General features: G+C 44.5%; 1 protein-coding gene across 1 annotated transcript in view; it reads right to left on the reverse strand.

The window, feature by feature from the left end:
• plxdc2b (plexin domain containing 2b) overlaps nucleotides 1–12485 on the reverse strand; it is a 101404-nt gene that overhangs the window by 88128 nt on the left and 791 nt on the right. The window lies entirely within an intron of this gene.

Here is a 12485-nt window from a genome sequence, read left to right on the forward strand (position 1 = left end):
TGCCATTTCTATAATGATATTTAGGATTAAATGACCAAATTGTGATATACTGATACTATTATCTGGAGACCTGTGTTTTATTTATATGGGTTGCCTTGGCTCTACTTCATTTTCTTGACGTGCACCCTCCCTGCAGCTAAGACTTTTCTTTGACGCTCTGTGGGCGACCTGAGGAAAAAGTGCGAGCCACCCCCCCCCCGCCATAAAAACACTTTTATATTACATCCAAACCAAAGCAGAGGAAAAGTTCTTGTTGTCGTTTTTAGTTTTACACAGTAGATTTGAGTGCAAACGCGCATTCAGCCTGAAGCCAGTGTGTACGGCTGTCGCGTCAAGAGTCTGGAAGTCTTAATGAAAGATGGTACACGGAGGGGCAAGTGTTTTTCCTGTAGCAGCAGATATGATCTTAATAATCCAAAGTCACGTGGGTACTGAGGAAATCCGCCAAGAAACCGTTTCCGCAGACTGACTACCTCCACTTCGCCGGACACGACAATCAGCCACAGTCACACTGGAGATGAAACTCTCCCCTTCCAATTTGGACCACAGGAAGTAACGCCGAATGGCAGCTGAACAATATCTACACAGAGATTTCCATAAACATAAATTACACAGCGGATGCAAACAACTTCAACAGAATATCAACGAGGCCCTGGTTGCCAACAGCACAAAATCTACAAATACATTTGCCAATATCAATAGCACAAGTTATCCACAACTATATTGCGTGAGACACAGAAGGGCATCAAAGGTCATCTTCTTTTCCTTTGTGCTTTGTGTTGTGCTTTTCTGTCACGCAAACTCACTTCCTGTCTTCTTTCCCTTCATCCATAAACCTCCTTTCTAGTCTTCCTCTAGACCAGGGGTGGGCAAACTTTTTGGCTCAAGGGCTGCATTGACTTTTAAAATTTGACAGATGGGCCGGGTCACCACAAGATACGATACATATAAAAATAAAAAAAAAACGCATTTGATAACAGTACGTATCAGAATCGCCTGCTTGCTTTGAAAATAAAACCAGCTTGGTTTTGAAAGCTCTGACATTTGCTAGCATTTCATGCACAAATAGTTTTTTCCCTTGTAGCTTCACATGCAGCTTATTCATGGGTGTCAGTATGTCTATTACATTACATTACAATCATTTAGCAGACGCTTTTATCCAAAGCGACTTACAAAAATTGCAATTCAATAACCAAAGATCCAGTTGTCATTATTAAGAAGTCACCACTCTACCAAATAGCCATCTCAAAACCATATATATACATTCATTTCTTGTTTTGTTTTTTTTGGCTGGAGGCTAAAGGCTAAATCACAAAGCCAACCTGTCATTCAGTTCAGGAAAATTCTCAAGTAGCTCCAAAAATGGCATAATCTCCCGTTTGAGCTCCCGCATTAATCGATCCAATCATTCAATCATTTAAATCAAGTATGAATTCTGTACCAATCTTTGGCGGGCCGGATGAAAAAGACCAACGGGTCGGATGTGGCCCGCGGGCCGTAGTTTGCCCACCCCTGCTCTAGACCTTCTGTCGGGCAGGTCCAACCTCGGCATCCTTCTTCCAAGATCTTCACCATCCCTCCTCTGTTCATGTCCTCATGCCCAAACCATCTTGGTCTGACTTATATCTCCAGAATATTGAACACGTGCTGTCTCTCTGATGGACTCATTCCCGACTCCCTTCCTAAGAGGAGTTACGCATCTTTATCCTTTCCCTAAACCTGCTTGCATGTTTCTCCACTCCTTCTCCTCACTCATTGCGCTGGACTGTAGCCTCACTGCTCTGCTTGGGTGCCTCTCATTTACGTACATGTATCCAGTCTAGATGTGGTCTACCTTTATTTATTCCATTGACAGCTCCTCTAAATATCCCATTACTAGATGGAGAACTTTGTACCCAAATTCCACATTGCACTTAATGCAATAAATCTATTTATCTCTTCAATGAGTATGCTCTTACAGATCATGATCACGGTCTAATGTTTGGTCAGTTCAGATAAAAGTGGTCCAAAAATGCTTTGAGGCATTTGATTCCTCTAAGTCGGTTGTTTTATTTTGTATCTCTCATCTTCTTCATGTGATTTGTGGTGAAGTCAGTGCTTTCACTTCAGTTGAGCAGGCTTATGTGCTGCACTGACACCATCTACAGTTATTGAAAATAATTTCAAATAAATGTATGTCAGATGACTGATGAAATGCATATCCCAATTTTTTCTCCAAATTACCTCCACAATTCCAACTACCTTATTCTGGGTTGCAATATTATCAATGTGAATTCTGCAACTTTTCTGCAATGACTTTTTTCCAGCTGACCACAACAGGAAACAGAGGATTTTCATTTTAAACAGAAAGTAGGTTTTTTTTTTTTTTTTTTTTGTTTCTTGGTCACATACCTAAACCATAAACCTAAACCATAGTGCATAGTTCATTCATTCATTCATTATCTATGCTGCTTATCCTGCACTAAGGGTCACAGGGATGCCTATTCCAACAGTCATCGGGCAAGAATCAAGGTTCCATCGTAGGGCCTCTGACGGAGGCATACAACCATTCACTCCCTCTTAGGGGTCTCTGATATTTTTGCACTGTGGGAGGAAACTGGAGAACCAGGAGGGAACCCAGACAGATGCATGGAGACATGTGGAGACTCCACATAGAAAGGTCCCGAATCGGAGTCAAACCAAGGAGCTTCTGGCTGTGAGGCAGAGGCGTTATCTATCACGCCATCCACTGTGCTGCCCCACTGCAGTTTTAAAAGAAGAAAAAACAGGTTTTATGGCCAGTCCCCAAGCCACAGTAAAACTCTCAGTACCTGAAGCATTTCTCAGCGAGGCCCACAGCCTGTCCCACAGATAATGGACTGCCCCTTGTATACATAATTCTCTTAAGACACCCAAGAAAAATTAGCTAAATACTTTCTATATAAAGTAAAACTACTCTATAACTCAAGAACTTCATCAAATCCTGGATATCAATCACAAGCACACGATGGGAAGCGCTGTCTTCCCCTCTGACTCAATGGGCAAAAACTTACGATTGGAAGACAAGCGTAAAGACCCACCAGCCAAGCGGGAGGATTTGTTTTCACTGGATGAGGAGCGGAAAGTTCTTCTCATTTGATCTCATAAAAAAAAAAAAATGGGGGAGTTGAATTCCCCGTTTAAATAAGCCCGGAGCCTTACGAGAAACATTTCTCCTCGTTTATTTGTAACAAGTATATGCGCTTCGTAGCAATGCCACCTGCAGTTTGGCCGGGGATTGCCAGTCGAGCGGTTTGGCAGTTCTCAAAGCCAAACCACAGAATTTGATCAATTGCAAGCATTAAAGTTGTGTTAGGATCATGAGCTTTATCAATATTAGCTTAGTTACTTGACCTACACACTCAGTTGTGGGACACAACAGTTACCTGGGTCAAGCACAGGGGCTGCCAAGTCTCCTAAGATCTTTTTGTTTCCACTGATAAAAGAAAGCTACTTTTACACCAACAAACTCAAAGCATTTATCATATAACCACTCACCCCCTTATTTCACTTCACTCCAATATGAACCTCCTACATGAGAGGAAACCAGGCACCTATGCAGTCCCTGGGAGTACGTGGAGACTCCATGCAGAAAGGTTCCTTTTCAGGATCCAACTAGGATACCGTAATTTTCGGACAATTGAGCACACCTCAATATAAGCCGCACCAGCTAGCCGATCGCTATCTCGGGCTTCCTCCTGCGTTTTAAAACCGTCAAAGTCGTCTTCTTCGGTGTCGGAGTTGAACGGACTCAGAATTTCCCGGTCATTTCATCAGTCCGATGTGACGAGGGTAAATGTTTTAGCGGCGTGAAGCTCGTTAGCGTCCCCCACCCAAAAAAGTCCATATATAAGTCCCATCGTTGTTTATGTGAAAAAAGTCGCGGCTTATCGTCCGTAAATTACGATACTTCTTGCTGTGAGTTAGCCAATCACTGTGCATTCATGAATGAATTGAAAAAAAACAATTCAGTTATACTTTCGTTTAAATCTATCTGAATGTGACTAATACTGGCTAAGATGGACAATAGAATCCTGAAGAGGAAGCTTAAAGTGTAAATAAGGTAAGCTTCAACGCCTCCGGATAAGAAAAGCCAAATGACGATGGGGACACTTGGGAGATACAAGAGCATGTTCCTCCATGACAAGATTATCTGAGCAAAAATAATCATCTTGACCTCCAAATACCTCGAACACCTTCTGAGAAGAATCCTGTCCTCCGTCATGCTACAGAGCTGGGAATCCCCGAGCGGATAGCGAAGCAGAGCCGAAGGCCTCGCTTAACCCCCTTGTGACCGAATTAGCGAAAACAAGTCACAAACAACAATGACAATGTTCTCTTTCCAGCACGTTAATTTACATCTACCATCCAAGAAGAAGCACATAAATTCGAATCAATTTCTGTGAAAGTCAACCCACCAGTACAAAGACGTATTCAGCTGACAGTCACTGGCTTTACCAGCAACCACTTTAAACATCCTTGAAATTTGTTCTGCCCGTACTGTACGCATCAAAGATAGCGGCGGTGCTGTCATAAAACACAACATATTCTTTGTTTCCCCAACCAAAAATATACATGAGGCTGTAAACTCGTCAAAGCTGTCTGGTATGATGTGAAAAGCCAGTGCTTCAGGGCATGCTTGTTCTTTGTCGGGATGAGTTTGGCGCATAAAGAGAAAGGTCTGGACAAAGGATGCGAGGACGCGAGGAAGCTTTGCGCGGTGAGGTGGGGACCGGATTCGTGTGAGCTTCAATGTACGTTATGGGAAAACTCCAGTGAGAGTTTCTCACTGTCATTATTTCAAGGGAGGATGCAAACTATAAAACTGTAATTGATGACATTTGGAGCAATGGGGCTATTTACATGATATAAAAGCCAACTAACAGATCAATCTCAGCTTAGGTTAGGGGACAGGTTGAATGTAATTGAACGCAATCAAATAAATTAAGCCCCTTTGTAACTCAGTTTAGCCGATAAACTACAGGGAACCGAGTCGCCGCAAAAGATTGTAATTGTGTTTGCGGCCACAGTTCGCACTTAGATGTTGAAGTCCTTCATTTATGTTTGGTTTATTAGTCAATGACGTAAATTATTGTTGTTGACGCTTTAATGCAACAAGGTTGTTAGAAATATAGATCAGTCATCAATTTTAAAGAGCACTATTATTTGAATCCATAAACTGTTCCATTGGTATTAGAGGGTTACTGTATTAGTAGCCTTACTGCGGTTCTCTTGACGCCAACTTCAAATCATGAGTTCTGCTCTCAGCCCACTTATTTCACACTCCACTAAATGGCTTTTAGCTTTTCATACAAGCTAACAGAGTGCTTTTCTTCAGTCTCATACATACGTTCTAAACATGCGTCCATGCAGAAGGTCAGGTGGGTATTGATATAATCCAACCCATATCTAGTATTTCAATTGCATCAATATCGCAGCTAATATCAATACTGTATTCTGTGGCTTTCCACATCTTTAAGCTTGATCCCAAAGAGACAAGCGAGAAAATACAGTCCAAATTGTAAATGATTTTAAATAATCAATATGAGCAGCTTAAATTACCTTTGTTGGTTAAAGGACCGCTTTGTTTACAGGTGTTTTATACTAGTTTAATTGGCAAGTGGCCACAAAGGAGAACTCCCAACCTCGGAGCGACCACATATCTTGTCTGGACTGGGAATCCCGAAGAAAAGCTGGAGTGGGTCCCTTGGGACAGAGACCACTAGGCCAACTCACTGGGACTGCTGCTGACACCGTGAGCTGATGGATGGATGGATGGATGGATGGATGGATGGATGGATGGACGGACGGACGGATGGATGGACGGATGGATGGATGGATGGATGGATGGATGGATGGATGGATGGATGGATGGATGGATGGATGGATGGACGGATGGACGGATGGACGGACGGACAGACGGATAGATGGATGGATGGATGGATGGATGGATGGATGGATGGATGGATGGATTGATGGATTGATGGATGGATGGATTGATGGATGGATGGATGGACTTTAGTGCTCAGATCAGGTTCATGTCTATCATTTCAACAGGCGATCAAAGCTTTGTGTGGATAGGCTACACTATCAGTTTGATACCTTAAATCACAATAATTCCCGGCAAAATGCTTGATGACTGTGAGTAAGAGATAGTTGCTGGCCTTTCAGAGCAATGTTGGTCACAATGACAGGCTGGCTGGCACTCGGCTGGTGGTCTGAGGGAGAAGTCCCGGTTGGCTAAAACAACTCAAGCATCTCCGAGACCTAATGATGTAAAACACAGATGGAATGATTTCATGCTCAATGCTTGGTAGACCTGCTGGAGACACATCATTTCGAGGCTTTTATTTATGTCTACTGGGAGAACAAAGAGGATCGGAATTTATGGATTACTTGCAGATGTTAAAAAGCAATGAAACCACTTCAACAAGTAAACTGGCTGCGATAGTAATTTCGTTCCTCCAGTGAGGTCATCTTGTAATTCCTGTAGGTGTGCAATTTCGAGCTGTGCATCTAAACAATAACCGCTGTCGGTAGGGAAAATAAAACATCCCCTCTTATTCCTGCAGAACTTACTGAACTCAGCTGAAAAGTCCAGGATCCCTGAAGGGAACCGAGTCATACACGCACAGTCAAGCACATTTTTTTGGGCCGTGTTGGTGTGATGAGAGGCTTGTGAGGAGAAGAGTCTGTCAGCCTACACTGACATCCCGAGCCCCACAGGAGGGGCGGCTTCAGTTTGTCATGAGTGTCACTCACAGGGTTTGCGGCTTGCTGCAACATGCCTTCGCCTGTATGTGCAACTTGGTGTGAAAGTTTTCTCTGCCTGGTTTTGTTTGTTTGCCTCCCTTGGTTGCTTCTCCGTCCCCTTTTCGCTCTCTTAAAAAAAAGGACTTTCAAAGTTGCTCAAGTGAAGCGGATTAAGGCTGAGAGGGTTTGACTCAAACCTCCGATGCTCTCTGTGTTCGGTCGGATGGCGAAAGAACTGAGTGATAATAAAAGCATACTTGAGAACCTAACAGAATTAACAGAAATATAAATCGAATCCTTGGGATTCAAATATTCCTCCTCGTCCCTGTAAAAGACGCAGGATCCCGATGGTATTACGTTTACAAAACACTTCTTTTGGTCATTATTGAACTGAGACTGTCTATCAACACATTTTCGCAGCACCTGTAATTAACGAAACAATACCGTAGAGCTTTGTCAGCTCGTGCTTTTCTTTTGACAAAGAAGCTGAATCACTCCTGATGGCCAGGTTGATATAGCCGCGCCAACGTTGCTCACCGCAACACATCAAGCATTGCGTCCGGTTTGTCATAGTGAAGGTTATCGATACAATCCATCAGTAAAATGGGCAAAATTACCACCCTGGAATCTAATGATCTCGAGATCAGGTAGAGAGACAACCAAATTTCACTGGTTTTGCCACCAGAAAATCACCTGTGTTTCAAAATTCAAAGAAACATAGATCACTCACTCTCATGCACCAATTAGCTAACAAGTAGTGAGCTATCACAATTCATTTGCAAAGCCCTGCACTTTGATTTTCCCCATCAAGGATAATCTTATCTACTCATACGGTACATCTACTTGCAACGCAGCACTTAAAATCACAACGAAACGGGACGCGGTCCGAGGTGATTCCCGCACCCTGAAACATCCGTGATTCAAAATATCCAAGCATCGCACACCAAAGCAAAGAGATATCACGGAAGTGTGTGTGTGAGAAGAGAAATGAAGGGTGAGCTCGGGTTCTACGTGGGCGGGAGCCAAGGCTCCTTGGCAGCAAAGACGCAATCACACAACCTGCCAGTCAGCCTGGAGTGAGAGACAGCTTCAGGAAAAATGATCTTTAAACACTGTAATGTGGAGTGAATCGAACTGTTGCCGATACATCTTGCATTTTGGCAGCCTTATTGTGACACCTAACTCATTCAAAATGAAATTTCACAAGGTATATAATTTGCTATAAGGAAGACCTTGGAAGAAAAGAACTGACAGTGTCATTATATAATCATTACGGCTGAGAAAGGACTGATAACGGACACCCATTTTATGGCGCTTGAGTCAATTTATTTTATTGTTTTTGTTTATTTTTCCTTATTTCGCTTTGGCTCACACTCTCGCAAGATTCACGCCTTTTCACATATCGAGGGTAAGTGCAAAAGTATTCCTTTTTGAGAAAAGCTATGGTTAGTGTTAGGCTAGTCTGCGCTTGTGACCCTTCATCGATGTGTGATCGTATCTTCTACCGTGGCTTGGCTTGATCTGCTGCAGCTTCTCGCCAGATATACACAATTGTTATATCTTCCATGAATATCAAAGCTATTGTTGTTTTACGTATGTTGCTATTAGCATGTATTAATGCTACTTTTACCAATATCATTTGTGTTAGTCAATCCTAACCCTCATACCCTCTCTGTCTCTATCACACTCTTGCTTTCTGTTTCTTTGTCCTTCTTCCTCACTTTCTTTGTACCCTACCCGGTCGAGGCAGAAGGCCTCGAACTTTGAGCTGGGCTCTCTTCCGGGTTTCCACACGGTAAAAGCCAGGGTTTCATTGCCGCCGTCTCCGAGCGGCTTTCTCACGGGGGAGGGTTGGGTTTCTGGAGATCATTTTAAAGACTTTGGTTCAGACCTGGAATTAAATCAGAGCGGTCGTCTTCTAAAAACCAAACAGATCAATTATTTCGCACAGTTGAATCACAGAGAAAGCAACCCAAAGAAAACCAATCAGCGATTCTGAAACAGACTTCCATGGACTCGGCCAATCAGCTGTCAGCTTGGCGCGAGATTCATTGTTGAAACATACTATTTGGTTTTTCATTCAACCATTTTCTCAAATTATATTTTCTCTCTGTAACAGATATCAGATACATCCCACTACTGCCAGCCATTTCTGCGGCCAGAAAAGTGTCAATGTATTCATCGGCACGTCCGGTCGGGTTTCTTTATGCATGTCGGCGCATACAGTCGGACAATGTTGAATGCGACTGCACAAACCAAAGGAAGCGAACCAGTCCCTCCAACGCTTCCTAATAAAAGTGCTCCATTCACTAATCGCCCCCCGTGCACCGTGATGCCAGACATCACATAAGGAGAATTACCTTTCCTCTAAACCTTCTTCCTCTCATTATTCTATCCATATTTTCCCTGCAGGCAGAGGGAAAAGCAACTCCTCCCACCTAAATTGAAAAAAAAAACAACAACCCAAACATATTACAGTCTCCTGCTGATGATGCAGCATCTATCATTGCTGCAGATACTATTGGCAGCCTTACAATCATCTGTGGGGAAAATAATGGATTTTTTTTTATTTTTTTTATCACAAATGGAAATTGCCCAATTGCTGAAATCCAAACCCAGATTGCTCCAAAATAAGATCGCTTTGCACATCACAAGTCTCTTCCTTTTGACCTTTTGAAATTGGCCCGATAGACGAACCCACAATTTGGCTGCTCTGTAAACTAAACACATCACCGCAACCTAGAAAATGCACAAATGCACGGGAGGACTTTTTTTTTTTTTTTTTTTTTTTTTTTTTGCCTTTTTGCAACCTCCGAGCGGAGCTGCTGGCAGAGCACAATTGGAAGTGAATCTTTTTCACCACATGAAAGACAAAGAGAAAAACTTAAAGAGGAGCTTAACTGCACTGGATTTCATTAACTAGTGGCCTCTTGGCTCTTTGTCTCTGAGCCTATTGAACTCTGCGCGCCTCTCCAGCCCTGCGACCCATCAGAGCGAGTCTCATCTCAGGAGGGGAGCTGAGTGACAGGGGCTCAGCGTGACAAATGCGGGAGCCTGGTGTTGCTGTTGCATGCTATGGAGGGATGACCCTGCTGCCGGGATGTATGGCGCAGCCCGCTGTCGCCGCACACAGGGCGGCACAATAAACCCGGCTGTCGCCCCTCCCTGTCTCTCAGTGCTCCGTACCTCCCCACCCCCGTCATCCATTCTTAGCGGATCCTTTCAGCAGGTCATTCAGAGGGCCAATAAAGAGCCCGGCTATTCTCTCCGCTCTGAAATGTGCAATGTCAGAAAAAGGGGAGAGACGGGAGGGTGGGGCAGGGATCCCGAGAATCTAAAGCAGACCAGGACTTCCATTTTGTGGAACTCCGAAGACAAGATCGTTGCCCAAGCGTGACACGGAGAAGAACTACTTTGTCAGGAGGGTCACAGTCATTTTGCAGCCGCATTCTGCGTGTTCCCCTTGCAGCACATGCTCCTGGATGCATCCGAGAGTGTGTATGATTGCGGAGGCAGCGGCTGGCATGATGATGGATGAGGAGAAGCGCGCTGGAGCTGTAGACGTCCATGGTGCTGCCTGTGAGCCCGTTAACCCGCTTTCAACCTCACGAGCCCGCGAAGAACGCCGTGCATCTGGGCTGAGCCGTTAAATTCCACACATAACTAGAATCCTAGCGCATTAGCAGTCTTTTAAAAAAAAAAAAAACCCAGCTTTTAAATTGGACCGTGTCGTCACGCAGGGGCGAGACTTTCCCCTCCTCAGACTCCCGCTCTCACGCTCACCCTATCGTACATGCAGACGCATTCCGGGATCCGGTGGAACATCTCGTTTTCCACTCGCAGAAAATCACTTGAACCCCCCCCCCCCTCCAAAATCAACCTCAATTTTGCATACCGCTTGCTGAGTGCATCACCAGCTGAACATCACAAACCTCAGAGTGAAGAAAAAAAGAGTACTGAGCTCACAGGATGTTGTGTAATTTCACCCAGATGTGCTCACAGCTCATCTAACTATTAATGGAAGGAGGGGGTGAATGCTTCAACATGACTTTATAACCAATCCCCTCATATCTCGCTCTGCTGGAGTCGCCTGCTGAGACTAATGTTGGGACTGAAAGGTTTGTTGTTTATTTTTTTTGCGCTGGACAGTGCATCGCTTCTCCCCGGTGGACTTGGAGGGAGCAGAAAGGTCCACCTGCGCTCTATTAATAAAAGTCTATCTGAGGACGGACAGGAGCTGCCTGCTCTTTACAGCAGCTGAGGAGCAGAGAAGGCACCGAACCAAGATGTCTAAAAATACCGTCCTACATATGAGGCCGAGCAGCAGACGAAGCCACGCAGGTGGATATCCACTTGTTTCTGAATCTGAGGCGAACAACCCGTTGATTTCCGTGAAATATTTGTCCGAGTGAAGCCAATTGGCTGGTCCTTCTGCCTCACGGTGAGAAGGTCCCCGGTTGGTTTTCCCACAGGGGAGCCTTCCTGTGAGGAGCTCGCATGTTCCCCGGTTTCCTCCCGCAGTCCAAAAACATTTAGGAGGTTCACTCAAAATTGTCCGGATGTGTGAATGACAGTGTGAACAGTTGAGCGGATTTGAATAGAACGCAATGCACCTTTATCGTTCCCGAAACGGGGTTTTTTCAGTGATATCACACGATGGGCTAATGGTTTCACGTCTATATATGACATGAGAATGAAAGGGTGAATGCGATCCAGCAGTCCAGGGTGCAGGATAAGCGGTCTGGATGATGAATGAGTGACTTTGCTGGACAAAAATACAAAAGGGGCATCAGTATTTCCCACAGGGTTATCTTCTGACATGTCCCAAACAATGTCAGTTGGTGAAAAAAAGCGGAATAGTCATAAAAATCACACTCTTTTGCATTGTGATGATCATTTCCATGATCATAATTTAAAAATGCATTTAAAAATCCGCTTCTCGATTCACGACCAGGACGACTCTCCTGAACCAGAAAGTCGGACATCATGTTCTCAAGTGGATTATTTCACAATTGACTTTGAAATGTGACAGATAACAAAATGGGGGGGAGGAATGATGACGTTCTCGTCGGGATCACGGCAGCCTTGTCTAACCTCGGGAATAATCTGATGCACAGTGAAGTTGTGTGGGAAGAAATGAAATATAACAGAAAGTCATGTTCTGCCAATGGTGCCACATCATTAAATTCAAAACGAGGTCGGGGGGTGGGAGTGGGAGTGGGGAACCGGGAAACATCTCGCATCTCTACACGTGTGGTGTGACCTCTCACCCACGGTGGGTAGGACAATTCCCTCCGCCGACCAGAGCCGAGCATTTTGCCCTCCCCTGCGGTTTACACACACGCACACTGCTTCCATTTACAGTCACTGTCAGCAGCCCTGACGTGTCTCCGACCACTATTCTGATACGTGGTAAAAAAAAAAATCCCCTTGCCAGGAATAAAAGGCCCGCGAAACAAGAGCCCGCCTGTGTGAGCGCAACCAACGCCGGCGTGGATTTATCCAGCATATGTGACGGACTAGATCTGAGATTAGGGGACTTTGGGGATGCACACGCTTTACAGTGGATTTATTGTTCACGGTTTGGACATAAAGGACAGACCAGGCTCTGTGCACACTCTGCCCGCTGACTGGCACTCCCATAAACTTATAGTGGGATGATGGTACAAAGTTGGGAAAGTTCCTGGCCAAGGCAGAGAAGCACTTACCTCATG

The sequence above is a fragment of the Fistularia commersonii genome, chromosome 8 (assembly GCF_037954325.1).
Source record: "Fistularia commersonii isolate RoL2024-O1a breed Wild chromosome 8, RoL_Fcom_v1.0, whole genome shotgun sequence".
In the NCBI taxonomy this organism is placed as follows: Eukaryota; Metazoa; Chordata; class Actinopteri; order Syngnathiformes; family Fistulariidae; genus Fistularia; species Fistularia commersonii.